The sequence below is a fragment of the Mesocricetus auratus genome, unplaced genomic scaffold (genome assembly GCF_017639785.1).
Source record: "Mesocricetus auratus isolate SY011 unplaced genomic scaffold, BCM_Maur_2.0 Super-Scaffold_100011, whole genome shotgun sequence".
Taxonomy (NCBI): domain Eukaryota; kingdom Metazoa; phylum Chordata; class Mammalia; order Rodentia; family Cricetidae; genus Mesocricetus; species Mesocricetus auratus.
In genome coordinates, this window is record NW_024429195.1 from 49,078,472 (window position 1) to 49,087,258 (window position 8,787).

At 40.5% G+C, this 8,787-nt stretch overlaps 1 pseudogene; it reads left to right on the forward strand.

Annotated features, from left to right (window-relative positions):
* Positions 1-845: 845 nt before the first annotated feature.
* On the forward strand, positions 846-967 carry LOC121143404 (annotated as a pseudogene).
* The last annotated feature ends 7,820 nt before the right edge of the window (positions 968-8,787 follow it).

Genomic DNA, 8,787 nt, shown 5'->3' on the forward strand with positions numbered 1-8,787 from the left:
TGTATCACTCCAGGCTTTGTGTCTGCCCTTTCACAAAGGCATATGCCAGTACATTTAGGGCATCCTTGGATCACCCAGGACAAGCCCCTCACCTCACGATCCATAACTGAGTCAGATCTTTGAAGATTCTGTTGCCACACACAATCACCGTTATAATTTCCAGAAAGTTGGACATGCTAATTGGGCACCATTATTCGACCAAGGCTGTGTCAGCTCACGTCACAACTCCAGCCAGGGAGAAGGTGGGCGTGAAGACAACGATAAAGATAGGGGAAGGACTAGTTTTATTAAGACCTGAGTATTTTAAGCATGAAAAGAACTCTGCCAAAATGATGTGACGAGAACTTAACAGAGAGCAGAGATAGGATACTCTTGTATTGTTGGAAGAAAGCCCCAACATTTACTTTTAGCAGAAAAGAGATAATCAAAAAACATTTGTTGAATTAAAATTATCAAGATATGAGAAAAGTAAAATATCAGTAGCTAATTACACTGCTCACTGGTGAAAAGCTTTGATTTTTTTAAGAAGTAAACAATTCTAACATTTTAGATTTTTAAAGTAATAAAGATGTATTGGGAATTTAAAGAGGTATAAAATTATAAGTAATGTTAAAGTATATTTAGTAATTTTAATAGAACACTATTAAAGACAGTATGGTTTGTTTCCCTCATTTTAAAGTAAAGGCATTTATTCTAATTGCTTCACATGATTTAGAGTCAACAAGTAGAGGATTCCTTTTATGACTATGTTGAAACAGTATTCTCCAACTTATAAAAACAACTTGAAATTTGCAAGCATACATAACAAAATTATTCAAAATAGACTGAGATTATAAGCGCCTATAATCGCTTCTCGGCCTTTTGGCTAAAATCAAGTGTAGTATCTGTTCTTATCAGTTTAATATAAGCGCCTATACTTCATCAGAGTGCTGGTGAATTTGAATGCATTCAGAAAGAACTAGCATCAGAAAGTGGCAGTTAATGTTAACTGTCAGGATGGAACTATTCTGAATCTGCATCAACAAGACCTAGATTGAAAGAAAACTCTGCTATCCTAGGGAGCCATAGAAGTCAGCTCTTGTTAGCTTCTTGTTTTAGAAAAGTCTGTCACTTTCTCAGGGATCAAGTGGGAGTGGCCATAATTTATGACAGTGAGCTAAGCCAGATAATTAGATGACTCCTTTCCAGTGGGAATATCCCTGAATAGATGCCCCAGCAGAACATGGATCACTCCCATAACAAGAGAAATTACGTTACAAATTTGAAGGAAGTAAAATCTGGGATCTTGCGGAAATAGTTGCAGAACAGAACAAAGGGTTCACATTAACTCTTGAGATATTCGGAAAGAATATCCAGGCAGCCTTGGATCGTGGTAGAGGTTTAGGGGGTAAGGGTGTGTTCACTGGGGAAGAACAGTGCGAACGAAGAACAGATGCATACCTCTCACTGAAGTGATTCTCTCCGAGTCCTCCCTTACTAGTTCCTGGAGCATCACTCTGTACATAGCTCTGTCCTAGATCCTAATGAAACAAACCAGTACATCTCAGGCTTGAGAATCCACTCAATTTCACAATAGATTTACTAACTACAGAGATGCAGATGATATAAAGATCCCCTTCTTGGCTGGGCGGTGGTGGCACACGCCTTTAATCCCAGCACAAAGGAGGCAGAGGCAGTCTGGTCTACAGAGCCAGTTCAAGGACAGGCTCCAAAACAATACAGAGAAACCCTGTCTCGAAAAAAACCAAAAAATAAAAATCCCCTCATTGGTGCCAAACCAAACCGGAACACTAATTTGCTACCACGGGTGAATGAAACAAAAAAGTCAGGTATCTGCAAATATAAAGGTGTTTTATAACCTTGGCATTGACAAATTAAAAAATTTGAAAAGTAACAGAGAATGTATCTGTGGGACACTGAGATCTGGGGTCCTACTTTTGAGAAATACCATACTAGGTAATATCAGCAAAGAACTAATCTTGAGGGATTTTATTACATCCATTTGTGACACTCTTGTACAGTAACCAAAGCCAAAATGTGAACATAGCACTTAAAAATAGGTTTTGTGGGAATGCTGTGAGAGCCAGTGGTTTCTGGAATGGAGGTATTTAGCTAAATACTGATATACCATGGGAATACAAATCAACCACTCACTAGTTTGGTAATGTATAACTTTTGTGAAAATATTTCACAGATATTAATGCTTCAGTTAAGTTCTGATTCTTCCAGACTAAAATACATCAGAAAAAATGGCACATACAAGTTTTGGATGCCACCAAAAACTAGTGTTTGAAATAGAGTAGGCTTTTAAGCAAATTTTTCAAGGAAAGCCTAGTGCAAAATGACACTGAAATCCAAGTCAACTTCATTTGTGAGCAAGCTTAGCTAAGCTGAGTGGCAGTCACCCCTCAGTCTTGAACTGTCACTCCACTTTTGCTTGGATCAAATTTCTCTGTGTCTTTCAAAAAGCAGATCAAAATGAAAGGACATATTAAAATTAGATATCCACTTGCCAGTGACATTACAATAAAGAAGATGACACTGTGACCATGTATTTAACCATTTGCACTATGTGACATATTGCTACTAAAGCTACATTGCATTAGGATGTGCCAAAGTGTTCTTCTGCACATGATTTAATTATGGATATCCACCCCAAGAGGGACCAAAACAATCTTGTCAAAATACCTCAAACCAGACCTCATTCTGGTCTTCTTCTTTTCCTGCAGATCAGTTGTTCTCAATCTTTGAGGGTCTCATATCAGAGATTGACATTATGATTCATAACAGTAGCAAAATGACAGTTATGAAGAAGCAACAAAAATAATTTTATGGTTGTGGGATCACCACAACATGAGGAACTATATTCAAGGATCACAATGTTAGGAAGGTTGAGAACCACTGCAGGAGATACTGGATCAGTAAATACCAGGACTGTCTCGCTGGACATGGCTTGAACATATATGAACCTTCAAAGTCCACCTCCACAGTGACACACTTCCTTCAACATGACCACACCTACTCCAACAAAGCCACACCTCCTAATAGTGCCACTCCCTTGGGGGGAGAATTTTCTTTTTTTTTTTTATTTTATTTTCCAGTTTAAATTTAGATAAGAAACAAGGTTGCTTCACAAGTCAGTTCCAGGTCCCTCTCCCATTCCCTCCCTCCCTCCCGAGCCCCCCCCCCCGTTATCCCCTCATTTCCCCAGGGAGGGTGAGGCCCTCCATGGGGGTGTCCATAGTCTGTCATTTCATATAGGGCAGGGCCTAGACCCTTCCCCAAGAGTTCGGGGTGAGAGTGCACCTCACATTGTTCTATGGGAGTCCAAAGTCCATGTGTATACTTGGGATGGGTACTGATCTGCTGCCCAAGGCTCAATAGATTCCCTAGGCCTCCTCACTGACACCCACATTCAGGGGGTCTTGATCAGTCCCATGCTGGCTTCCCAGGCTGATGCCTGGGATTCAAGAGTTAACCTTTGTCTGGTCAGCTGTTTCTGGGGGTTAAACCAGTCTTAATCCCTTTGATCACCAGTCCTCCCTCTCTGTTACTGGCTTTCTTGAGTTCAGCTCAGTACTTAACCAAGGGAGTCTGCCTCTTCTTCGATCAGCCACTAAATAAAGTTTCTGTTTCCCAGACTCTCTGGCCATAGGATTGAAGGCTGGCACTCCCCAGATCTATGTCTAAAATCCATATATGAGAGAGTACATGCCATGTTTCTCTTTTTGTGACTGGGTTACCTCACTCAGGATGGTTTCTTCTAGTGTCATCCATTTGCCTGCGAATCTCATGATTCCATTATTTTTTTCTGCTGAATAGTACTCCATTGTGTAGATGTACCACATTTTCTCTATCCACTCTTCGGGTGAGGGACATCTAGGTTGCTTCCAAGTTCTGGCTATTACAAATAAAGCTGCTATGAACATAGTGGAGCAGACATCTTTGTTGTATGAATGGGCATCTTTTGGATATATGCCTAAGAGTGGAGTTGCTGGGTCTTGTGGTAGGTTTATTCCCATTTTTCTGAGGAATCTCCATACTGATTTCCAAAGTGGCTGAACCAGTTGGCACTCCCACCAGCAATGGAGGAGTGTTCCCCTTTCACCACATCCTCTCCAGCATAAATTGTCATTGGTGTTTTTGATTTTAGCCATGACACAATGATTTTTTTTCTACCTGAAGATGAAACAAAATCTTCAGAGTATCGGTTCTTTGTCTGTAACAGGACGCTTAGGACTGGGTTTCTGTTTTAAACTGAGCAGCTGAAGCCTTCTTCCTGCTAATCGTATTCTTCCATGGCCTTTAGTCCTACAGTAACACCTTACTCTTTTACCCTCTTATTCTTCTATGAAATCAACCTGGTAGAGTGCCCTGTGTGAACTCGTTTGGGCATTTTATTTTTACCATTTAAGACGCTACTCTGCAGATTTATTTTTACTTTATGCACATGAATGCTTTGTCCATGTGTATATAAGGGCACAGCATGTGTGCTTCATGCCCACAAGGTCAGAAGATGGTACAGGTCCCCTGGAACTGGGGTTGTAGATGGTTATAAGCCACCCTTTGGGTGCTGGCAATTGAACTTTGGTCCTCTGCAAGAGCAGCAAGTGCTCTTAGCCATGGATCTTTCTCGTTAGCTCCAAGAGACTCTATTCATAAAAGTTCCTTTGTGTTCCTTGCTGTTGATATCACTTCCCACTCAACCAACATTTCACTAGGCTAATATAAAGGATTTTTTAAGTAATTGCAGTTTTTTAATAGATGTACATAGCTTCTTAAAATCAATATTGCCAAGGTATTTCTACCATACTCACCCCCAGAAAGCATGGGTTTTCAATTCTTCTGTTGTTTCATAATTCCTCTTTATTAGTAAATATATGTATGCTTCTTAGATATGACAAAGGTGATGATGACAAGAGCAAATATGTGATGGCTGTTATATGCCAAGCACTGCACAAAATCTACAATGCAGACAAGAGATGGTCCCTTATTGTCTTAACCTTTCTGTACTTAGAAGTAAATCGTTCCCAGGCTGGGGACTCATTTCATTTAGTGGATTGTTTACATCGGATCTTCTAGACTCTGGAATCTAGAGGAAACTAGTGAGATTTCCAAAGCAATGCCTTTGAGATCAAATACCTGTGGAAATCAAGCAGGAATTTTACCTTTTCCTATTAGGAGAGGGTGTGCTTGTCTCATTTGTCTTTTGTTGCTTTTTTGTGGTAGTGTGTTTTGTTTTTTGAAACAGGGTTGCATGTACCCAAAAAGGCCTTGTAATATGACTGATGCTGGCGTTGGGTGTCTGATGTTCCTCCCTCTACCTCAGAGTGCTGAGATTTGTGGTTATGCGTCACCATGCCCAGCAACAATTTTATCTTTTTGTTATGTGGCTGTCCTCCCACGGCTGCCATTATTGCACTTAGCCAGGATGGAATTTTCCCAGTGTCCTCTGAGATGCTTCATAATACAATGGCATGTGAGCCGAGGAGTAGCTGTAGCTTCTAATATGTCAATAACTTCTAGTTTCACTGTTACTGTCATAATTTGGCCCTGAAAACTTCAGAGGACAGTTAGAACTACTGTCTCCACAGAAACCCAACACCAAGCCACCGTTCTGAAAGAGTATGCCATACATCTGGAAGTTCCATCCAGCCATGCAACTTTAGAACACTTGTCACAACTACAAATCCAGATGTGGGGGAAAGTTTCACAGTCCTGTATTTTTGCAAGAACCTTCAGTCAGATGGCCGGCCAAAGGGAGTGACTCGGGTCCCCTGACCAAGTTCGCTGGGCAACTCAATCCCCTGATTGAGTCCCCTTCCTTGGGTTCCCTTCCTATGGGCTGCCCTGAACGAGGCTGACTATTGTTAATAAAGTGTGTCTGTTCTGAAGTGTCCTTCCTCTGGGGCAGTTCCCTGGCACCAATATCACTACAAATGGAGTCCCTGAGTTGTTCTCAAGAAGAATTAGCTCATCCTTTCAAAACGGTTTCATACTAGAACTTGATTAGAAGTTCTGTCAAGAGAGAAACAAGACCTTTGCAAGATGGAGGAGTGTTTGAAGACATCAACCCATGAAGCCATCACCAACTTCAAGGGTCTGTTGACAGCAGAGAGAGGGCTCCTTGTAAATCTCTAATACATAAATACTACATCCTCTAGAGCAGTGTTTTTCAATCTTCCTAATGCAGTAACCCCTTAATACAGTTCCTTGTATTGTGCTGACCTCCAACCATAAAATTATTGTTGCTACTTCATGTAATTTTGCTACTGTTATGAATCACAATGTAAACATCTGATATGTAAGATGTATTTTCATTGTTATGAACTGACCCAAAGGGCTTGTGACCCACAGGTTGAGAATCACTACTCTATAATGAAACACCATGAGGTAGAGTCCAAGTCTAGAAAACAGTCGCAGTGAGAACACAAAATGTCTAAGACCACAGACAAATGCCCGAAGAGAGAGTTTCTGTCCTTCCTGGTCCCACTGCCGTTTAGTCACAAATAAACACAAAGAGGTTTATATTAATTATAAACTATTTGGCCTATGGCTCAGGTTTCTTATTGGCTAGCTCTCTTTTTATTATTTGCCCATTTCTATTGAACTATGTATTGCCAGGAGGCTGTGGCTTACCTGGAATGCTCCGTAATGTTATTCCTTTGGCAGTTACATGGCATCTCCCTCTGGTGACTGCTTCCCTGCCTTTTCCTCTTCCCAGAATTCTCCTAGTCTGGTAGTCCAGTCTATACTTCCTGCTTGGCTACTGGTCAATCAGAATTTGTTCATCAACCAATAAGAGAAACATATATTCACAGCATACAAGACATCCCCCATCACCTGCCTGCTTCTCAACATCAGGAAAGCAGAATTACACCAAAACAATAAGGTCTTGCAGTATCTACTGGCTGACTATCATATTTGCAAGGCATCATGCCCACTTATTTTATCCCTTCCAAATTTCAATAGCCACCTTTTTTAAAGAAATATCAAGTACTATAGGGTGAATCTGCTATATGCCTGATTAACAAACCCCAAAATTTATAAATCTTAGCTTATGTTATCTGACATTTCTTTGCAGATTGGTTGAATGACCTTTGATGTGGTTGTGCAGTGAGTTAAGATCTTTCTACAGTCTTCACAGACCCTTGAGCTTCAATCTGTGGGTTACATCACTTCCACATGCTTCACTGGCCAAAACGCAATCACATGGTCATGTCTAATGTTGAGGACAGATAAGAGATTAGGTCCACTACCCAAAGAAAATAAGATAGACGGTGCCTAGGTCTATCATCATACAACTTGATCAGGGTCATAGAATTGGTGTTTACAAAGAGGAGGACCTCCTGACCAGTTTAAATGAAATGCAACATGACAGAGAACATAGTCTGTAAATCCAGGGGACTAATTACACACAAAGGTAAGATTTTAATTCAATGACATCTAATAAGAAAGAAACGTGTAAGCTGTGAACACTTAAAAAGAGGATTTGGATTGAGGAGTAACACCAGGATGAAATTTTGTAGGATGCTGTAAAGATGCAAAGGAGGCTGTGTGAGCCAGATCTGTTAGTCGGAGGTGTCTGAGTAGCATGTGTGGTTGGAGAGAAACAAGCCCGAGACGAAGAGTTGAGGATGGTCATTTCATTTTATATGGCAATTAAAAGAAAAAAACACTGCCTGGGGTTGAGCAACTTGTGAAGGGTTTATTTGACTCACATTCTGGTTGGCAGAGTGCCAAGGAGACAGCATTGTCTTGGTGACCAGAGCCCACTGCCTGCATCACACCATGGTGGAGAAGGCAAAAGTGTGCAGGAAGCAGCTGGCTGTGGACGAAGCTCCCGTGAATCTCAGTGAGGGAATTTATGGGTGCATGGGCAACTTACCAATGGGTACATGCCTGAGAAGACTATCTCTTCCCTAACTTCCACTAGTTTCACAAGGAGGGGTGGAGCCTCATGACCCTCTCCATCCTCCAGGATGGAATTTAAGAGGCCTGATACATCAAGGGCTAAAATACACAAGTCACTGTGGTCAAACATACTATGAAAATATCACAGTGAAACCCATTATTTTATATAGTTACTATAAATTAATAAACAACAAAGATTATGTGGTAAAAAATAATAATCAAATTCAAAGATTAAAGTAAAAGTGGGCAAAAGACTAATAATATCTTTGATGTATCTATGTTCTTTATAATTTTGCATAAGCCCCACACACGCATATACAGTCCAAAGAGTATGAGTGGATAAAAATGGATGAACATATAAATGGCAGAGAATAGCAGACTAACAACATGTAAGAAAAGCCTTAAGCCTGCTAGCAGTGAGGGAAACAAAAACTAAAGAGAGTGTGGTCCGATTCTTCATCCATGGTCTCAGGAGAGTTGTAGAGAGTGTTCCTAACAAATTCAGGGGAAAGCATTATTCTGTGTATTGTTAAAGTTTGCAGCGTTTCAGCCCTAAGGAAAACAACTTTCCAAGCTATTAAATTAAAGTTGTATATAATCTGCAACTCAGCAAGTGTACTCCTGGGAATCCACCCCGTAGACATGAAAGACAGTATGTGAAAACGTGCTTGTAGATATGTTTATTGAATCATTAATCAAAAGTGCTTAGGCATGGAAACAAAATGCCTATTGTTCACAAATGACTGAGTGGCATCACCTAACAGGTTTTTATATAGTGCTAGAAATAACAAGGTGGTACATCACATGATTCAGAACAACTTAAAGGAGGTACTATTGAGTAAAAAAGCAGGAAGCAGGAAGTTGTGTATGGAA